Source organism: Schistocerca serialis, chromosome 4 (genome assembly GCF_023864345.2).
Source record: "Schistocerca serialis cubense isolate TAMUIC-IGC-003099 chromosome 4, iqSchSeri2.2, whole genome shotgun sequence".
Classification (NCBI taxonomy): domain Eukaryota; kingdom Metazoa; phylum Arthropoda; class Insecta; order Orthoptera; family Acrididae; genus Schistocerca; species Schistocerca serialis.
Genome location: NC_064641.1, coordinates 121,971,896 through 121,994,971, shown reverse-complemented (window position 1 = coordinate 121,994,971; position 23,076 = coordinate 121,971,896). Strand labels below are relative to the sequence as shown.

Genomic DNA, 23,076 nt, shown 5'->3' with positions numbered 1-23,076 from the left:
AACAAAGGGTGTTTCAGAAGTGATCGTCAATAATTCACACATGGAACGAACAGGCCAAAACTAGCTATAAAACGCCAATAAACATGGGTCCACAAATAAAAAGTTATCGAGATACAACACATTTTCTGTTGCAGTTTATCAGCGTGTAGGAGCAGATGACATCTCTAAACTCACTTTTACTCTGCCCAGCCTGTGGAGGGAATATGGTTTCTTTGTTTTACTGACGTAAGTACACACACACACACACACACACACACACACACAGAAAGAGAGAGAGAGTGAGTGAGAGAGAGAGAGAGAAGACCCAAAACTTGCCCATTTGCTTAATACCATGTTAATCCACTTTAGGTACACAGTACACCAGCGATTGTATGTAGTATGGATTGACAAATCCTTCGTAGTTTTCCACAGTTATTTGGCACTAGATGGAGAGGCCACGTCATCGACTTGTAATTACGGCCCGATTGATTGCGGCACAGAGCTGGTGCCCCAAAGTGTCCATGTCGTGTTCAGTCGACCTCATATCACGAGAATTTTGTGTTCAACACATCAACGTGGATTCATTATCACGATCCTCAAACCACTGTCACACGATTCTGGCCTTGCTACACGGACAGTTATAGACCTACACGATGGCATCACTCTCAGGCAACACTTCAAGTACGAAGTCTGCATGTTGTCCACAAGAATGCTCTTTCGGTCCACAGCTGTCAAGATGGCTTCGCTTACTACCGTATGTCCCATAGAATCACAGGTGAATGTCCTCCATAGCATAAAACAGCCTGCACTGGCCTGCGTATGTAACGCTGCGCGTGTTTTGAGCAATCGTTTGCCCGAGAGACTGTAAACACAAACGGCCACCGACCTGTTGTAACAAGAATCGTGATTCATCCGACCAGATGCCACATTCTACTGATTCACGGTCCAGTCTCGATGATGCCATATAAACTGCAATTGCAGTTGATGATGCCGTTGGCTGGCCTTGAGCACCATGGGACTTAACTTCTGAGGTCATCAGTTCCCTAGAACTTAGATCTACTTAAACCGAACTAACCTAAGGACATCACACACACCCATGCCCGAGGCAGAATTCGAACCTGCGACCGTAGCGGTCACGCGGTTTCAGACTGTAGCGCCTAGAACCGCTCGGCCACCCCGGCCGGCGATGATGTCGTTGCATTTGCTGCAGAGCCACATATTCAAAAAGTGCTCTGAAACATTTGAGCTTACATCAGTACTGTACACTGACATAGATCTACCCCCGATGGTCGCCTATCCTGCTCTGCAGAGCGGGCATGCTTCCAATCTCCATCTTCTGTGATGAGGGGTGATTATCGAGTACCTTGTCGTCTACTCATGTGCTTCAACTACTTTACATAGATCCTCATGACGGAAACACACGCAAAGAGTCAACCGACCACACAGTTTCCGAGATACTGTTTCATCGGATATCGGACGTATCAATCTACCCTTTGTCAAAGTAGCTTCTGCCAGTAAATTTCCTTGTTTTTGGCCTTTATCGTCTCTAGAATGGTTCCCCATTCATGTCTGCTTCGCTCATATTTTATACTTAACGCGCATATGCCTACAATGCTACCACATATTGCCACCATGTGTTGTTCAATCTCTCTTCGCAAGTGCTCATGAGTGAGTTACGTAAAACGTAACACCCCTTCTATTTCCTAAAGGGTTCCATACATCGAAACGAGACTCTCTGTAATTGATACTTTTCTCAGTGGCGCAGAATGTTTAGTGTGGATAATACTAACACATGGAACTTAGGAAAACTACTGCAAATGTGTGTACTTTCTACGTTACGTAAGCCAATTTCCCATTTAAACCGTCCCCGTTGTTGCCTACTTGTCAAAGCCGAAGCCCATTGGTGAACTTGTCTGCTTACAAAGACTGTTGAAGCAGAAAAGGCCTGCCGATAGTCGACACAGTTCGTCTAGATCTACTGTGCAGACAAGTAAACAGTCAAAAGTCTTAATACAACGACGTAGAATGTCATGAGTGTGTTTTCAACGCAATACCTGATTCTGGCCACCTTGTTTCAGTTTTATAATATTTTTCGTGTTCTTCTGGGAAAAGTTTCAACCTCAAAATTAACAAGCATCGCTGTAGCCGCCATTTCAAGCGCTTTCAGGTGCCGTTAAAAAGCCTATTATTCTGTTCATGAAATTATACTTGCTTCAATATCTCGATGAATGCAAGCGTTAAGATATCACGTGAAGATGGTACGTGCCCCTCAACTTACTATCATTTGCCGAAACGATCTTTTAGATATGTGGTATGTAACCAACCGTTCACGAAATAAACGAAGTATTATGCAGAATGAGATTTTCACTCTGCAGCGGAGCGTGCGCTGATATGAAACTTCCTGCCAGATTAAAAATGTGTGCCGGACCGAGAATCGAACTCAGGACCTAGAAGAGCTTCTGTGAAGTTTGGAAGGTAGGATACGACGTACTGGTAGAATTGAATCTTGAGGACAGGTTGTGAGTCATGCTTTGGTAGATCAGTTGGTAGAGCCCCTGCCCACGAAAGGCAAATGTCCCGAGTTAGAGTCTCGGTCCGGCAACAGTTTTAAGCTGCCACGAAGTTTCGAGGTATTACGTGATATATATCAAAATGTGGCATGTTTTAATGTCTACGAAAAAATGGTCTGTAAATTGTAATTTCTTTCGTGCATCACATTTCTAAGTGGTGAATTCAGAGGAGCAACTAAATTTCGTCTGCCAAATGACATTTCAGAGATAGAAAATATCAATAAAATGATACGAATTTCAAATCGAAAATGTAATGAACGTTACTGAAATCAAAATATGCTGAAAATTATGCATAGTTTAATCATGATATAGAGCGAGTCATACATACTATCAAAATAGTAATCATAATTAGAAATATTTATGTATTGCGCAGTTTAATCTGAATTTATTTGGAGAAATGAATTGTGGATGCTTTCCTTTTGTGAGATATCTGTTCAGTCTCTCTAAATAAATACCAACAGTAACTGAAGGGTTCCACTGTCTTTGATGTTCCACCGAAGAAATGTCTTGGTGCATTCACGTTGATCATCGTGAACAGTATCTAACTGTTGCGGAATAATTGAAGGTACGGATTTAAAAAGTGCAGTTTTAGTAGCATTCTACAACCCGCTTTTTCGTTTTTATTCAACAATTCAATTACTAAATAAACATAATTTTCTCCCTTCTCCAACAAGCCATGAAAAATACTTTTGAAATATTTCCAGGAATGTAACTCGAAATTATTGAGCTTAGCATCAAAGGTCTCATCAATTAACAAATTTCTCAATCGTGGTCCAGTAAACACTTCTTGGTTCCACTTTGCCTCATTCATCTTGGTAAAATCTTTCTCCACATGACTGAAAGCCACTCCCTACTTTTTAAGAGCCTTCGGAAATTCCTAACTCAATATAAAGCAGATACACTCCTGGAAATTGAAATAAGAACACCGTGAATTCATTGTCCCAGGAAGGGGAAACTTTATTGACACATTCCTGGTGACAGATACATCACATGATCACACTGACAGAACCACAGGCACATAGACACAGGCAACAGAGCATGCACAATGTCGGCACTAGTACAGTGTATATCCACCTTTCGCAGCAATGCAGGCTGCTATTCTCCCATGGAGACGATCGTAGAGATGCTGGATGTAGTCCTGTGGAACGGCTTGCCATGCCATTTCCACCTGGCGCCTCAGTTGGACCAGCGTTCGTGCTGGACGTGCAGACCGCGTGAGACGACGCTTCATCCAGTCCCAAACATGCTCAATGGGGGACAGATCCGGAGATCTTGCTGGCCAGGGTAGTTGACTTACACCTTCTAGAGCACGTTGGGTGGCACGGGATACATGCGGACGTGCATTGTCCTGTTGGAACAGCAAGTTCCCTTGCCGGTCTAGGAATGGTAGAACGATGGGTTCGATGACGGTTTGGATGTACCGTGCACTATGCAGTGTCCCTCGACGATCACCAGTGGTGTACGGCCAGTGTAGGAGATCGCTCCCCACACCATGATGCCGGGTGTTGGCCCTGTGTGCCTCGGTCGTATGTAGTCCTGATTGTGGCGCTCACCTGCACGGCGCCAAACACGCATACGACCATCATTGGCACCAAGGCAGAAGCGACTCTCATCGCTGAAGACGACACGTCTCCATTCGTCCCTCCATTCACGCCTGTCGCGACACCACTGGAGGCGGGCTGCACGATGTTGGGGCGTGAGCGGAAGACGGCCTAACGGTGTGCGGTACCGTAGCCCAGCTTCATGGAGACGGTTGCGAATGGTCCTCGCCGATACCCCAGGAGCAACAGTGTCCCTAATTTGCTGGGAAGTGGCGGTGCGGTCCCCTACGGCACTGCGTAGGATCCTACGGTCTTGGCGTGCATCCGTGCGTCGCTGCTGTCCGGTCCCAGGTCGACGGGCACGTGCACCTTCCGCCGACCACTGGCGACAACATCGATGTACTGTGGAGACCTCACGCCCCACGTGTTGAGCAATTCGGCGGTACGTCCACCCGGCCTCCCGCATGCCCACTATACGCCCTCGCTCAAAGTCCGTCAACTGCACATACGGTTCACGTCCACGCTGTCGCGGCATGCTACCAGTGTTATGGACTGCGATGGAGCTCCGTATGCCACGACAAGCTGGCTGACACTGACGGCGGCGGTGCACAAATGCTGCGCAGCTAGCGCCATTCGACGGCCAACACCGCGGTTCCTGGTGTGTCCGCTGTGCCGTGCGTGTGATCATTGCTTGTACAGCCCTCTCGCAGTGTCCGGAGCAAGTATGGTGGGTCTGACACACCGGTGTCAATGTGTTCTTTTTTCCATTTCCAGGAGTGTATGATATGACGTTACGTGGGACAAGTAATGGTTTGATCTTAACGTTTTGCTTTGATACAATACGCATCTCCCTTATAACATATTTCTTGACATTGTAGTGATTGTTAAAGACTCGGCCGTCCCACGAAAAAGAAAACAACAGTATTTTACCAAATCAGTCTTGTAAACATCTAAGTAGTGAAAAATCTTTCAAATAACACCAGAGCTTCATATTCGATGGCCTCCAGTATCGGGACCGTGCTTTCATATGTTTCCTTCTTATCCACTGAATAAGGCAAACATACGGGCAACCAGCTAGTTTAGAAGTACGTCTTTCCGTAAAAATTGATATAGTCGTAAAGTTCTGGGAAATAAAACTTATCTGTCACCTAGCGTTTTCAAAACTAACAGTACGTAACGCAAAAAGTAAGCGACTTCATACTGTTGACTTCAATATTCTAAATATAAGCCGGCCGCGGTGGTCTAGCGGTTCTAGGCGCTCAGTCCGGAGCCGCGCGACTGCTACGGTCGCAGGTTCGAATCCTGCCTCGGGCATGGATGTGTGTGATGTCCTCAGGTTAGTTAGGTTTAAGTAGTTCTAAGTTCTAGGGGACTGATGACCATAGATGTTAAGTCCCATAGTGCTCAGAGCCATTTGAACTATCTAAATATAAAAGGAACAAAATAATAAAACCAACAGAAAACTAACACATAACAAATAATATTTAATTTTTAAATGTTTCAAATCTTAATATGATACTATATTTCTAAGGTACATTTTGATTCTAGAACCAAAACAACATAGGAATAGAAACATCGCACACCAGACGAAAAATGGTTGTTGAACAGCATAATGGTTGTAAGGACGTTCCAGTAAACATACGTCGGGGAACGGGACGTTTCCAGGATAGTTGCGATTTCTGTCGCTGACTTTAGTATGAAATATTGTGCTTAATTCAAATGTATATTTGAGAAACAGAAAATATGCATTGTGGGAAACAGACACGCTTTGCTGCCGGTATGAGGTTACATAATGCGGTCAAACATAGATGGTCGATTATGGTCTTTACCTCGAACCCCAAGAGCATTTGGCTTTAATCATCTGGATTTCTCTGTCTGGGACGATCTCAAAAATGAAGTGTACAGCACTCTCTGCGGTACAGCTGAAGAACTGACGAGATTTACAGCACAATGCAGCGGTGCTTGAAGGAATTAGTGATTCATTGCAGATAAGAGTGAGGTATTATATCTAAACTCGACGAGACAGGTGTCATACTTTCATCAACAGGTACGCGTGTGTAGTGTACCGTAATGCGTAACGTGCTAAAGTAGTGCGTTCTTTCTTTTTAAGGAACGACATGACTGAACCATTAGCCTAGTTTTATGAGGACTTAACCTAAAAGTTCACATTTCAAGTACATTTTTAGGAAGAGAGACAGTAGTTCATACTGAAGTGAGCGACGGCTGGTATGAAACGTCACAAGGGACTGTCCCCGGTGTAAATCTTTGCCGTGATTTATCCTTTAAGATATGTATAGCAAAGTGTTAATACCATTTCTACACACGCCTTCAGTGCAGGAGCATTGTTGAGAGAATGCTGGCGCCGGCCGGGGTGGCCGAGCGGCTCTAGGCGCTACAGTCTGGAACCGCGCGACCGCTACGGTCGCAGGTTCGAATCCTGCCTCGCGCATGGATGTGTGTGATGTCCTTAGATTAGTTAGGTTTAAGCAGTTCTAAGTTCCAGGTGACTGATGACCTCAGAAGTTTTGTCCCATTGTGCCCAGAGCCATTTGAACCATTTGAACCAGAGGAGAAAGAGAAAGACAAAGTTTGGAATACAACATTTTTAAAAAGAGTTGAGTTACATGTACAAGTGGTTCAAACAGCGAAGAATATGTAAACTTGTATTCCGATAAATGAATGTTTTTCTGGACTGCGTACAAAATAACGGAATACAAACAAATATTGCGTAGTTATTTCCGTCTCACGTGGTGCGTTATTGCCGTATAATTGTGAGATCGAAAGAGGAATGAAAATTATCTTAAACTGTTTCACGGTACACTACAGAAAAACCACTGCAGTTCTTAAACCCTGTGGCCAGTGGAACGAACAGGCATGCGAGCATTCTGGTGTCTAGTAATAATAGCGGTGAACTTAGTCGCCGGCGGCTGTGACCGAGCTGTTCTAGGCGCTTCAGTCCGGAACCGCGCTGCTGCTACGGTCGCAGGTTCGAATCCTGCCTCTGGCATGGCTGTGTGTGATGTCCTTTGGTTAGTTAGGTTTAAATAGTTCTAAATTTAGGGGACTGATGACCTCAGATGTTAAGTCCCATAGTGCTTCGAGCCATTTGAATTTGAGCTTAATTAAGAAGGCAAGTAAAAGAGCTGATAGCAACAACTGGCCAGCTAGCCGTAACTTCTCATTCGCAATTAACTCGCAAACTCGTTGATTTTGTTGGAACAACTTTCTTTATTGTGACCGTAAGTGCAACTCCTGCAAGTTAGACTTCTCTGCAACAAAGGCAGCTACGCAGGACGGCTGACTCAGCAGGCGAAGCGAATCGGCTAGCTAATTCTAGAGGCTTGCTGCAGAGGTCACTAGCAGAGCGGAAGTACATTTCACGTCACACAGCACGCGGAACAAATAGTGCGGAGCTTAGCATCACTGTGCATCAGCTTGTAAGTCGTTCTCTGCGGTTTAACCGACAAAGTGTGTGCTCGCAAGTGTGTTTCTGCGAGAGATTTTTTTTTTCATTCTTTACGAGCTGCAGAAGGCACCTCGGTTTTACCACCTTCTGTGATGTGTTTCAAGGCTCTGAAACATAGTCATCCACACGGATCCGTCGACACCCAATGATAACAATAATGCCGTATTTTTGCATTACACAGTTTCATAGCGACAGCCGTATGTACGAGGGCAGTTCAATAAGTAATGCAACACATTTTTTTTCTCGGCCAATTTTGGTTGAAAAAACCTGAAATTTCTTGTGGAATATTTTCAAACATGCCCGCTTCGTCTCGTATAGTTTCATTGACTTCCGACAAGTGGCAGCGCTGTACGGAGCTGTTAAAATGGCGTCTGTAACGGATGTGCGTTGCAAACAACGGGCACTGATCGAGTTTCTTTTGGCGGAAAACCAGGGCATCTCAGATATTCATAGGCGCTTGCAGAATGTCTACGGTGATCTGGCAGTGGACAAAAGCACGGTGAGTCGTTGGGCAAAGCGTGTGTCATCATCGCCGCAAGGTCAAGCAAGACTGTCTGATCTCCCGCGTGCGGACCGGCCGTGCACAGCTATGACTCCTGCAATGGCGGAGCGTGCGAACACACTGGTTCGAGATGATCGACGGATCACCATCAAACAACTCAGTGCTCAACTTGACATCTCTGTTGGTAGTGCTGTCACAATTGTTCACCAGTTGCGATATTCAAAGGTTTGTTCCCGCTGGGCCCCTCGTTGTCTAACCGAACACCGTAAAGAACAAAGGAGAACCATCTGTGCGGAATTGCTTGCTCGTCATGTGGCTGAGGGTGACAATTTCTTGTCAAAGATTGTTACAGGCGATGAAACATGGGTTCATCACTTCGAACCTGAAACAAAACGGCAATCAATGGAGTGGCGCCACACCCACTTCCCTACCAGGAAAAGTTTAAAGCCATACCCTCAGCCGGTAAAGTCATGGTTACAGTCTTCTGGGACGCTGAAGGGGTTATTCTGTTCGATGTCCTTCCCCATGGTCAAACGGTCAACTCTGAAGTGTATTGCGCTACTCTTCAGGAATTGAAGAAACCACTTCAGCGTGTTCGTAGGCACAAAAATCTGAACGAACTTCTCCTTCTTCATGACAACGCAAGACCTCACACAAGTCTTCGCACCCGAGAGGAGCTCACAAAACTTCACTGGACTGTTCTTCCTCATGCACCCTACAGCCCCGATCTCGCACCGTCGGATTTCCATATGTTTGGCCCAATGAAGGACGCAATCCGTGGGAGGCACTACGCGGATGATGAAGAAGTTATTAATGCAGTACGACGTTGACGTTTACAGTTATTTATTCAGTATGGTTCGTCATATTCTCGTTCCGTTGTTCAGAGTGCTGGCGATTACATTTGAATGCGAAGAAGTATTACACCATCGACCAGTGGAATAGTACCGTGCAGGCATACAGGCCCTCATTTCAAGGTGGCGTAAGGCCGTAGCATTGAATGGAGATTACGTTGAAAAATAGTGTTGTGTAGCTAAAAGATTGGGGAATAACCTGGTGTATTTCAATGCTGAATAAAACAACCCCTGTTTCAGAAAAAAAATGTGTTGCATTACTTATTGAACTGCCCTCGTATGTATCAAATATTTCCCTTACTCTGTTGTAAAATACTAAGCGTGTTAGCTTACTTAACTTTTTGCTCTAAACTCATTTTGCAATGCAGCCTCGCCGCCTGGCTACAAAGGTGGCCACGATAGCAAAAATTACACAGTGCAGTGTCGAAACACATAATTTATTAATGAAACTGTCGGTCGCACAAGAAAATGTTAATACGTTATCTTCTCCATCTCGACTGAACCTATAGAGAAAAGAACAAGTGCAAAGCTGCTACCACTGCTAGATTTAAGCAACTAAATGTGTGATCGTAATCAAACCACTGGTGGGAAACAATCAGAATTTTTGTAGTCCCCCACGTGTGGTATTTTTCTGTTCACATACTTCGAAAGCTAGATGCCAATAGGAAACTGAGACTGCCTTGATAGTTTCATCCACAGCCAGGATACGCCGTTTTGTCGTAACCCTGCCAGAGACACAAACTAAAGGAGAAAAAGTTTCGGAATTAAACCAACATCCGCCCTCCTCGGAGAGGCACACAAGAATTTCCACAGGAGAGAGATATATCTGTGATCTTTTACAGCGGACAAGCTTATCCCTCGTCGCGTAAACAGAACCTAGGCTACAAAAGCAAACGCTGTGGAGAGCCAGGACCCGCTGCACAGCCCCAAGAGGGCTACACATCTCTTTCACTTTCACACGTGTTGACCCTGCCTGGGTTCGTCCGTTGTGCTTTCGGTTTCATCGGCCACGTGAACACCTTGCCGAAATAGAAGGTAGATAAATATTTAACCGGTTCATTGAACAGTCAGTCAACAGTGAAAACTCACCTACAGATGTTTAAAGAAACTGATCTGACATCAGGAGACTAATCAGACTTTTGACGTAGTGTGGGAACATTTGCAATTTCATGCTTTACCTTTCACCAATATTTACAGTTATTTATTCAGTATGGTTCGTCATATTCTCGTTCCGTTGTTCAGAGTGCTGGCGATTACATTTGAATGCGAAGAAGTATTACACCAGAACAGCTGAGAGAAACTGTTGATCTCATCGTTTTACGGATGCAGAAACTCGGCGACTTTTCCGGTTCTTATATTGAACAAATTCTGCAAGCGTAAATTAATAATAAAATCAACATTATGCCTTTCTCATTTACTTGACCTTTTCTGTCAACGTCCGCTTCCATATTCATAACAGCAGCTTCATTGCTTTATTTAGGCAGCATCATAACGTAACGATGAGTACGTTAGATAATACGAATAACTACTAGCACTTTATTTTCTGTTTTTGTAAGTACGGCGATCCATATTAGTTAAGAGAAAAATCCCTTTCCGTGCTACCGACTTCATACGCTACGTGAGAGAAGCCTAACGGGCTTCAGGATGATTCATCATTCCAAAACCTCCCACGAGAAGGAGGTACTACACTAATGGCCATTAAAATTGCTACACCAAGAAGACATGCAGATGATAAACGGGTATTCATTGGATAAATATATTGTACTAGAACTGACATGTGAATGCATTTTCACGCGATTTGGGTGCATAGATCCTGAGAAATTACTACCCAGAATAACCACCTCTGGCCGTAATAACGGCCTTGATACGCCCGGGCATTGAGTCAAACACAGCTTGGATGGCGTGTACAGGTACAGCTGCCCATGCAGCTTCAACACGATACCACAGTTCATCAAGAGTAGTGACTGGCGTATTGTGACGAACCAGTTGCTCGGCCACCATTGACCAGACGTTTTCAATTGGTGAGAGATCTGGAGAATGTGCTGGCTAGGGCAGCAGTCGAACATTTCCTGTATCCAGAAAAGCCCGTACAGGACCCGCAACATGCGGTCGTGCATTATCCTGCTGTAAAGTAGGGTTTCGCAGCGTTCGAATGAAGGGTAGAGCCACGGGTCGTAACATATCTAAAATGTAACGTCCACTGTTCCAAGTGCCGTCAATACAAACAAGAGGTGTCCGAGACGTGTAACCAATGGCACCCCATACCATCACGCCGGGTGATACGCCAGTATGGCGATGACGAATACACGCTTCCAATGTGCGTTCACCGCGATGTTGCCAAACACGGATGCGACCATCATGATGCTGTAAACAGAATCTGGATTCATCCGAAAAAATGATGTTTTGCCATTCGTGCACTCAGGTTCGTCGTTGAGTACACCATCGCAGGCGCTCCTGTCTGTCATGCAGCGTCAAGGGTAACCGCAGCTATGGTCTCCGAGCTGATAGTCCATGCTGCTGCAAACGTCGTCAAACTGTTCGTGCAGATGGTTGTTGTCTTGCAAACGTCTCCATCGGTTGACTCAGGGATCGAGACATGTCTGCACGATCCGTTACAGCCATGCGGATAAGATGCCTGTCATCTCGACTGCTAGTGATACGAGGCCGATGGGATCCAGCACGGCGTTCGGTTTTACCCTCATAAACCCACTTATTCCATATTCTGCTAAGAGTCATTGGATCTCGACCAACGCGAGCAGCAATGTCGCGATACGATAAACCGCAATCGCGATAGGCTACCGACCTTTATCAAAGTCGGAAACCTGATGGTACGCATTTCTCCTCCTTACACGAGGCATCACAACAACGTTTCGCCAGGCAACTCCGATCAACTACTGTTTGTGTATGAGAAATCGGTTGGAAACTTCCTCATGTCAGTACGTTGTAGGTGTCGCCACCAGCGCAAACCTGATGTGAATGCTCTGAAAAGCTAATTATTTGCATATCACAGCATCTTCTTCCTGTTGGTTAAATTTCGCGTCTGTAGCACGTCATCTTCGTGGTGTAGCAATTTTAATGCCCATTAGTGTATAAATTTATACCTTAGATGTACCGCGTGGTTAGAATTAAAGCGCAGCTCCTCACAGAGGCCAGAGTGGACTCTAATTTGTAAGCTGGTCATGTCATTTTGATTCTTGGATGTTATCGATTTGCACGTCAGAGAGTGAGCAAGTTATGTTACTGTTGAACAAGCTTTGGTCTTGTCGTGGCACAGTCTTTGCCTCTGCACCAGTGATCTCTCTACAACCCGGATGTAGAAGTCTGCTGTCTGAGTATAGAACTGCAGAGTGTCTTCAAAGTCATGTGCTTTGCATCGTCCGCCATGTTGTAATTTGGCAAACAGATTCGGTCTGTACATGACAAAGAATTGCAGACTGATTTCTTGTTTTGAACTTTATGTCAACATGTGATGTAATTGGCTGATGTGGGAGCGGGATCGAAAGTATTTTCTTTTCATGTTTTAGTGACTTTCCTAACAGCCATGTTGTAGTTCTGCAAGAAACGAAATATGAGCATATGTGGCTGGCACTATCAGACAGCTGGAGTTCAACATCCAGGTAGTATAGAGACCACTGCTCTGCACAGTCCGATCCATTCTTAGTTGAAGTGTGGTAGATGAGGGACGTATTCTGTAGTGCTGTGTTGACTTGTGATACTATCTGTTAGATGAAGAAAGATTTATTGTAAGGGACAGCAAGGGTGAATTTTATGTACATATCGGAAATCGAAAGGAATATAAAATTCGAATATTAATTTTTGAAGGGAAGATGTTTGAGGTAAGACTGCAGACTGCGAACTTTATTTTAGAAATGATTATTGGCAGCTAGTTGATTTTGTTCTCTCGCCCAGAGCCGAGAGAGAGACCACCCCACTTCCCTGTCAGGTGTTAACATATTAAGTGATTAAGGTGTTTGATTTTTATAGAAATTCTCTGTTAACATTGCACTCCCTTTAAATCATTGTTCTCTTTGTTAAGCATAGTATTCTTCAGACCTGTGTTACGTGTGAAGATCATGTGAAGTTTTAATCTGGCTTTTTGAATATATATACTTCATTCTAAAATCGTTTTCTTGGAATATCATTTTGTGGGAATAGTTACTCTCTCCCCATCCCATTGTTTAACATTACGCATTACCACATGTGGTACGCAACAGTTGCAAATTTTATTTACAAATAGAAATCTTGGTTAGTCGCAGCCTGCTTGCAGTTTGCTCTTGTGTTTTCGAGAAATCTGCAACAATGTTGTCAAGGCGCGAGGTAAGTGGAAATTTTTATTAGTGCCAGTTAATGGTTTGACGTCACTCGCGCATTTAATATAAAGAAAAGTGGCTTAGTCAAAGGTTAGCATACGAGGTTAAGTTGGATAGCAGTTTGTGCGTCATAGAGTGGGGGGTAAAGTTGGGTTAAATTTCAAATAGAAGCAAGTATAGTGGGGAGTTTGCATATTGTCGCAAGGCAGCGAGACTTGATAGATACTGCAATGCGCTATAGCCACCTGCTGCAAACCTTACGCTGTACACCATTTGTATGACGATATGACATACACGCTGTCACTTGACAAGCCATAACTTTAGTGATCAGTATGGTTACCGAGAAAATGTTTTATGTGAACGGTAGCAATTACAGTGCTGTATTGAAGAGTATCGCCGACTGAAAAATATGAGGAGAGGCCCGATGTCATTAAATGGCTTAAAGGAGACGATGATGAGATTCGAAAACACGGGTGAGTTTGGTGTGGCAACTGGAAGAGGAAGGCGTCCTATCCCACTGGAAGTTATTGACAAGGTTTCTGTTGCTATAACTCACCATACAACACGCACCCCGCGAATTGCTAGTGTTCGTGCAGTGTCACGAGAATTGTCCATCCCATGGTCAACAGTACGTAAAGTTTGGCGATCTATTTCGTTGTGGCACGAATACAAGATCCAGGCGGTGAAGCAACTCATATCTAATGATCCGCAACAACGTTCTGAATTTGCTCTTCGCTTTCTGGTACGTATCGAAGTTGATGACATGTGGCCGGGCAATATACTATGTAGCGACGAGGTACATTTTACACTGAGGGGTATAGTGAATACACAAATCTGCCGAATTTGACGTATTGTAAACTGAGTGTTGTGCACGAAGAGCCATTGTACTCACCGTATGTGACTCTGTGGTGTGGTTCCACAAGCACCTTTATTCTAGGCCCGTTATTCCTTGAAGAGAATACATAGAGAGGGCCCGTCAGGTGTACCCGCGAAGTCTGCGCGTTATGGAGACCTCCTTGTACAGGACGTGATTCCTGCTTTGGAAGCGTACAACTGTGTGGAAACCAGTGGTTACGTGTAGCATGGGGAAACACCTTTCGCCCAGTGAAACATCTGCATAATACAACGTTCCACGAACGTATTATCTCCAGAGGTTTTCGAGCGGGATGGCCCGCAAGTTCTCCTGCTTTGAATCCGTGTGCCTTTGGACTCTGGGGATACTTACAGAACTCATATACTAAGGACACGATCGGTTCTCACCTGATCTAAGGGCCAGTATACAGGAACAATCTGCTCACATTCCACCGGAACTGCTACGAGCAACTGTTTATCATATTGTTTTAAACACACATCATCACATTCGACGTATCTGGTACTAATATTAAATAAATTATGAATGTGGCGGTTAATAATAAAAGGAACATTATGCCTTTCTCACTTTTTTAACTTTTATGCCCACATCTCGTTCCTAATCCATTGCATAAGGAAACATTTCTATACGTCTTTCTCACATTCACAGCGCCTGATTTTGACCTCGTTGCCATACGATAATTACATGCCATGCTGAAGCTCTGTGAGTAGGAACGCTTTAATTATAACCACTCGATATGAGTACATTTATCTGTGTCAAAGGATAATGAAATAAGAAAAGAAGCTAATGTAGCTAATATGTGTTTTCTTAAGGCGAAAACCACCTATGTAATCAACAACGAAAACTATTTTCTACGTTGGAGAAGATGATTAATTTTCCATGACTTAATTTCCCCTTCTTTCCAGGGCTATTTATTGAAAGGTGATGTGTATTGTGTTCTGCTCGTAACCATTTAGTGAGATATTAGTGAATGAACTTCGTGACCTCATTATTAAGAAACACGGTGTAATTATAGTTATATTCTTGTATTAGGAACAGTAGTCTGAAAATGGGGGTTTGTGCGATCTGTCGTAGTTGTCTTTAAACGTAAAACTGTTTGATGAATCAGGCACTGGCTTAAATTATTTTGTGCGCCAAGATCCTGAGTCATTTTATGTCTGTAATGCTCAGAATGGTTGTGTTAGTGGCAGCAAATTACCGTTTCCCTTATGACAACACAATGTGAATGTTGTTGTATCGCGTAAATTCACCTCAGACGCGAAATGATTTGCATTACAAAATCTGCACTCTAAAGTCATCGAACCGCAATTACAATTTTCAAAATTATTTGTAATTATGTTCAGTGCACATTTAAATGTAGCTTTCAGAACGAAAACAGAATTATCGTTATCAACATCTGCATTGTTCCTATTACTTTCTCTACACATATATTGTGTCGCCCTAGCTCTTCGTCTTTCAGTCCGACCCGTTAACGTTCTTCTTTGAGGCATAGCCTGAAACAAAATAGTTTCCTTATAATAAGGGACGCTGCAGCTACTCAAAATGAAGATATTATAAATTAGGAATACTCTAAAATTTATCGTGACGCCAACATGCGAACATACAGGTAGTTCCATTTACTCTTGGACCAAAGTGAGTGAAAAAACGACGCTAATAAAGAACGGTGGCCTCGTTATTACCTTTCGTTTTCCACTGTCGACATCATCAACGCCGTAGCAGTTGCGGCACTGTAGCTATCCGGTAAGCGTGGGTTACTGCAAATGAACTATCTGCGACATTCAAACATGGACGTCCGTAGAATGGAACTTCACGAAACATTGTTACTTTCGTGTGTCGATTCTACCATAGCACCCGATCGTTACGCGTGGTAAAAGTTGGTAGCAACATCAGCGACAAAGGAAAACTTTTCTCATTTGTGTCTATATATACACATGACTTTTTTTTTCTTTTGTGCACATGTATGGCAAAGTTACTTCCGAATTATATAAGCATCAGTGGTCTCCTTGTACAATTAATATTAAAAATCGGAACTTCAATTTTCGTGTTCACGTATTAATATTATGATAGATATAAACGCTGATTTGTTCAAAATTCTAAATTTTTGAATTTCTTTTCCGATTGATTTCAAATTTTGACAAAACGTTGGATTCGATTACGACGGTATTTTTATGTACCTACGGGAGCGCTATATATATCGGATATTATACTTTAAAAATTTAACGAGATATTGTCTACTAGTGTTTCAAGTCGCTTCACACTGCATATTCATTTACCATACCATGGACATCCCATGATGACACCATAGCTCTGTCGAAACCAGTCATCCAAAAAAAGATGTTTTTAGCGATCTTGGCTTTTGAAATTTTCTTCAGTTATCAAACATCGCAAATCACCCGCGGACTGACAATGTCAGGAATGTATAGCCGCCTATTCTGCTTCAGAGAGCGGGCAATCATCTCATATCCACTTTTTTGATGAGTCGTAGACGTCCAATGCCATGTCACCTGCTCGTGGCATAAACTTCCTTGAAACACTTTCTGCAGATGACGACAACAGTAGTACGCGAACAGCCGACCAGATTCGCGGTTTTCGAGAAGCTGGTTCCTGGGTGCCGGAACGTCACAACCTGCCCTTTGTCATAGACGCTTATGTCAGAGTTTTCCCCATTTCCGCCCTGTATCGTCCCTAGAATGATTCACCATTCGTCTCTGCTACTGTTACGTACGTCTTTTACCGCGTAACGTGATCGCAATGCTGCCCGGTGGCATTCGGTTTCGCGATGGGGAGTAGTCATAACGTTTTGCCTGATCAGTATAGTTGGTATTGCTGCTTACAAACTAAAATGTGCACGTAGCTCTTAGACGTGTCGTCCTCGGTAGCGATGAAATCGGATACGGATGACTGTCAGCTTTGCCGCGAATCAACCGCTCCCCCCAGTACTCAAGGGACGGACGAGTTCGCAGATGTCTCCAGCTTGCACCACATTCCACGCATTTCCGACGGCTGCGCTGTGTCTCAGAGCTAAACACGATGGCGGAAACGAGGTTTACGCTGGACCGCAACCCTGCCGAAAACAGACACCGCTGACGTCAGGCCGTGTGGAAGAAGTGGAAGGACGAAACCACCGAGGTATTTGCGATCCGTTCCAGGATGCATGACTGCGAAGGTTTTCAGCGTAGAAGCGGTAATTTCCAAGAATGTTTGCCTATCGAAGCCGCGGGCTCCAAAGTATAGATATCGAACGTGGGAATCTAAATCGATCAAGCGACTGTGGTGGCGGACGTTATGATCAATTATTTGTGAATCGCTAGGGAAAGCTGCACGGTTTATGTCGGTAGTGAGTTGGGGCGTCTGTAGTAGTAGACGTTTCTTCGGCCGATAGGCTCACTTGGAAGAATCTGATTCCATGTTTATGTAACGTAGAAGATTGTTTGAATTTTTTTCGGGAATATGGACTGGATTAGAGACTACACCCTGCAAGCAACAGCATCGGAAACTGACTTAGCTACCAATACCGTGTGTGACTTTGCCGAGAAGTGTGTTATATAATAGTGACGAACGACAGTGTACCGATCAGTGGACCAAATAAAGTTGTTCTACATCTACATCCATACTCCGTAAGCCACCTGACGGTGTGTGGCGGAGGGTACCTTGAGTATCTCTATCGGTTCTCCCTTCTATTCCAGTCTCGTATTGTTCGTGGAAAGAAATATTTTCGGCATGCCTCTGTGTGGGCTCTAATCTATATGATTTTATCCTCATGGTCTCTTCGCGGGATATACGTAGGAGGGAGCAATATACTGCTTGACTCCTCGGTGAAGGTATGTTCTCGAAACTTCAACAAAAGCCTGTACCGAGCTACTGAGCGTCTCTCTTGCAGAGTCTTCCACTGCAGTTTATCTACCATCTCCGTAACGCTTTCGCGATTACTAAATGATCCTGTAACGAAGCGCGCTGCTCTCCGTTGGATCTTCTCTATCTTTTCTACTAGCCCTATCTGGTACACGCGACCGCTACGGTCGCAGGTTCTAATCCTGCCTCAGGATTGGAAATGTGTGATGTCCTTATGTTAGTTAGGTTTAAGTAGTTCTAAGTTCTAGGGGACTGATGACCTCAGATGTTAAGTCTCATAGTGCTCAGAGCCATTTCAACCATTTATCTGGTACGGATCCCACACTAGTTAGCAGTATTCAAGCAGTGGGCGAACAAGTGTACTGTAACCCACTTGCTTTGTTTTCGGACTGCATTTCCTTAGGATTCTTCCAATCAATCTCAGTCTGGCATCTGCTTTGCCGACGGTTAATTTTATATGGTCATTCCATTTTAAATCACTCCTAATGGCTATTCCCAGATAATTTATGAAATTAACTGCTTACGGTTGCTGACTTGCTATATTGTAGCTAAATGATAAAGGATCTTTCTTTCTGTGTATTCGAAGCACGTCACACTTGTCTGCATTGAGATTCAATTTCCATTCCCTGTACCATGTGTCAATTCGTTACAGATCCTCCTGCATTTCAGTACAATTTTCCATTGTTACAACCTCTCTATGTACTAGAGCATCACCCGCAAAAAGCCTCAGCGAACTTCCGATGTTATCCACAAGGTCATTTATGTATACTCTGAATAGCAACGGACTTACGACACTCCCCTGCGGCACACCTGAAATCACTTTTACTTCGGAAGACTTCTCACCATTGAGAATAACATGCTGCGTTCTGTTACCTGGGAACTCTTCAATCTAATTACACAATTGGTCTGATAGTCCATATGCTTTTATTTTGTTCATTAAACGACTGTGGTGAATTGTATCAAACGCCTTGCGGAGGTCAAGAAACACGGCATCTACCTGGAAACCCGTGCCTATGGCCATCCTGAGTCTCGTGGACGAATAGCGCGAGCTGTTTTTCCCATGATCGTCTTTTTCGAAACCCATGCTGATTCCTACAGAGTAGATTTCTAGTCTCCACAAAAGTCATTATACTCGAACATAATACGGACGAGTCGCACATATCAAAAAGGAAGAACCAGAGAGGACGACCTTTAAAGAATGAAACCGACCATATTTGGGTATTCGGTGGTTTAGAACGAGAGTGCCCGAAGTACTGAAATATGTTCACTATTTTTATTTGCTTGAATTTGGCATATTTCGTGACAGTACCTTTTCCGTGAAATGTTTATAAGGCGATATTTGTCTTGGCTTCAGTTGTCTGGTGGAAGTATTATTCCACAATGCAGTTTCGTCGGCTGCAGAAATGACCTGGTTCAATGCGTTTGCCTCATTTTTGGTGCTTCAAATACAATTTCTTAGAATGTGGTTTCTTCTTAAAGTTTATATAAAAAAAGTAGTAACATAAATCATTTTTTTCTGTTCACTTCCAAATTATTATGACGGCGACCTGCTCATTGTTCTACCGTCAACACACACCAAGAGTTCACTGCCGACTGACTACAGTCAAAGAGAACTCCAGCGTCAAAGACATTTTACAACAACACACAAGCTTCCACTTGTAATCAGTCTCTTTGATATTCTTCGTCACATTTACTTTTTAGTAATCAATATGCTTTCACTCTCAAAAATATAAGTAAATTAGCATATAATAAGGCAAATTACAATAAAAAAATTCTGACAAAAAATATAAGGAAACGTTTACATTTTGGTGTCGACAAATCCGGTAGAAAATAACACATCTCACAGATCCATTACAGCACTCAGTGGTAAAAAGAATGGCTCTGACCGCTATGGGACTTAACTTCTGAGGTCATCAGTCCCCTAGAGCTTAGAATTACTTAATCCTAACCAACCTAAGGACATCACACACATCCTCGCCCGAGGCAGGATTCATACCTGCGACCGTAGCGGTCGCGCGGTTCCAGACTGTAGCGCCTAGAACCGCTCGGCCACCCCGGCCGGCACTCTGTGGTAAGAAAGTTCTCCAGAGACAAGGTGACTTTAGCCGTTTTGATAAAATTACTTTATACTGCCCAGTAGCAAAGTGATTACTGACAGCTTTCAATCCTACAAGACACTGAAAGCAGAAGGATTCAGCCACATGTTCTTGAACCGTTGTGTAGAGTTCGCGTCTTCCGATGACAGCAGTGTGCACACGCAGAATATCGAGCAGCTGAGGAAATCAGCGAAATCTTCCACTAAAAGAGAAGAGCGTCGAGCAGAAACGGACGAACTCTACTTGTTTCAGTATCTGTATTTCCATAACAAGCGGTTGCAAGGAAAATTTGGCGCATGTGACACTCTACCCATATTTTTGCGTGAAGTTGGCAGAGTCTATCCAGGTTACGGCAAAACGGGAATGCTTCCCGTAGCATACACATCAAATGGACTTTCTCATGGCGAAAACGTCGACGACGAGTGAGGTAAGTCATTTCCTTTGTAATTACGAGTATTTTAGTCAAGGCTCTTTTGTCGTTGCTGTAGTGACCTCTGTAAACACTGCTCATAACGCGCACCACTACAGTCGTGGAATCGATATAGGATCGCACTTTCTATATCTATCGTTTGGAGCCCGCTGCTTCGATAGACTAAGATTATTGGAAATTACATTAGAAACGGTTGATGTAGCTTCCACATTCTGTCGGCGATAATAACTATACGGTGGGAGATCCAACATGTGTATCTGGTATCAGATAGTCAAAATAAAATCAGGGATGGTTCCTACTGCCAGAAAGGCAAAGGCCTACAGGGAGACGTCCCTGTAAGAAAACTCATCGGAAACAATTAACGCACGTTTGTGTTTTCTATTGCAACATGTTATTCACAGTTCTGTGAATGTTGTCATATTGAGAATACTGAAGAGCGATTTGTTTTAAAAGCCGTTCAACAGTCAAGATCGCATAATATATTTCTTTATTTAAGACAGCCGGTTTCAAAAGATTTTACTGTCGCTTTCAGTTCCGTAACAAAGTGCATATACGTGGAATGTGTCTTGTAAGATAAGATATAACGTTTGATATAAAAGTTTTAGTTCGGTATTATAAAAACCGGAAGTCCATCTGTACATTTACATGACTTAAAAATCTTTATGTTGTAAAACGTGTTCATTTTACGCCGAACCCCACGTACAAGATATGAAGTGGATAAAAATCAGCACATTATAAAAGATTTGTCATCACTAAAATATTAAAAAACCTATGACACCTTCCTCCCCCCCATGAACCATGGACCTTGCCGTTGGTGGGGAGGCTTGCGTGCCTCAGCGATACAGATAGCCGTACCGTAGGTGCAACCACAACGGAGGGGTATCTGTTGAGAGGCCAGACAAACGTGTTGTTCCTGAAGAGGGGCAGCAGCCTTTTCAGTAGTTGCAAGGGCAACAGTCTGGATGATTGACTGATCTGGCCTTGTAACAATAACCAAAACGGCCTTGCTGTGCTGGTACTGCGAACGGCTGAAAGCAAGGGGAAACTACAGCCGTAATTTTTCCCGAGGGCATGCAGCTTTACTGTATGATTACATGATGATGGCGTCCTCTTGGGTAAAATATTCCGGAGGTAAAATAGTCCCCCATTCGGATCTCCGGGCGGGGACTACTCAAGAGGATGTCATTATCAGGAGAAAGAAAACTGGCGTTCTACGGATCGGAGCGTGGAATGTCAGATCCCTTAATCGGGCAGGTAGGTTAGAAAATTTAAAAAGGGAAATGGATAGGTTGAAGTTAGATATAGTGTGAATTAGTGAAGTTCGGTGGCAGGAGGAACAAGACTTCTGGTCAGGTGACTACAGGGTTATAAACACAAAATCAAATAGGGGTAATGCAGGAGTAGGTTTAATAATGAATAGGAAAATAGGAATGCGGGTAAGCTACTACAAACAGCATAGTGAACGCATTATTGTGGCCAAGATAGATACGAAGCCCACAACGACTACAGTAGTACAAGTTTATATGCCAACTAGCTCTGCAGATGACGAAGAAATTGAAGAAATGTATGATGAAATAAAAGAAATTATTCAGATTGTGAAGGGAGACGAAAATTTAATAGTCATGGGTGACTGGAATTCGAGTGTAGGAAAAGGGAGAGAAGGAAACATAGTAGGTGAATATGGATTGGGGGACAGAAATGAAAGAGGAAGCCGCCTGGTCGAATTTTGCACAGAGCACAACATAATCATAACTAACACTTGGTTTAAGAATCATGAAAGAAGGTTGTATACATGGAAGAACCCTGGAGATACTAAAAGGTATCAGATAGATTATATAATGGTAAGACAGAGATTTAGGAACCAGGTTTTAAATTGTAAGACATTTCCAGGGGCAGATGTGGACTCTGACCACAATCTATTGGTTATGACCTGTAGATTAAAACTGAAGAAACTGCAAAAAGGTGGGAATTTAAGGAGATGGGACCTGGATAAACTAAAAGAACCAGAGGTTGTACAGAGATTCAGGGAGAGCATAAGGGAGCAATTGACAGGAATGGGGGAAATAAATACAGTAGAAGAAGAATGGGTAGCTTTGAGGGATGAAGTAGTGAAGGCAGCAGAGGATCAAGTAGGTAAAAAGACGAGGGCTAGTAGAAATCCTTGGGTAACAGAAGAAATATTGAATTTAATTGATGAAAGGAGAAAATATAAAAATGCAGTAAGTGAAACAGGCAAAAAGGAATAGAAACGTCTCAAAAATGAGATCGACAGGAAGTGCAAAATGGCTAAGCAGGGATGGCTAGAGGACAAATGTAAGGATGTAGAGGCCTATCTCACTAGGGGTAAGATAGATACCGCCTACAGGAAAATTAAAGAGACCTTTGGAGATAAGAGAACGACTTGTATGAATATCAAGAGCTCAGATGGAAACCCAGTTCTAAGCAAAGAAGGGAAAGCAGAAAGGTGGAAGGAGTATATAGAGGGTCTATACAAGGGCGATGTACTTGAGGACAATATTATGGAAATGGAAGAGGATGTAGATGAAGATAAAATGGGAGATATGATACTGCGTGAAGAGTTTGACAGAGCACTGAAAGACCTGAGTCG

At 43.5% G+C, this 23,076-nt stretch overlaps 1 protein-coding gene across 1 annotated transcript in view; it reads right to left on the bottom strand.

Moving 5' to 3' along the window:
* LOC126474309 (corticotropin-releasing factor receptor 1-like) overlaps positions 1-23,076 on the bottom strand; it is a 260,974-nt gene that overhangs the window by 132,456 nt on the left and 105,442 nt on the right. The window lies entirely within an intron of this gene.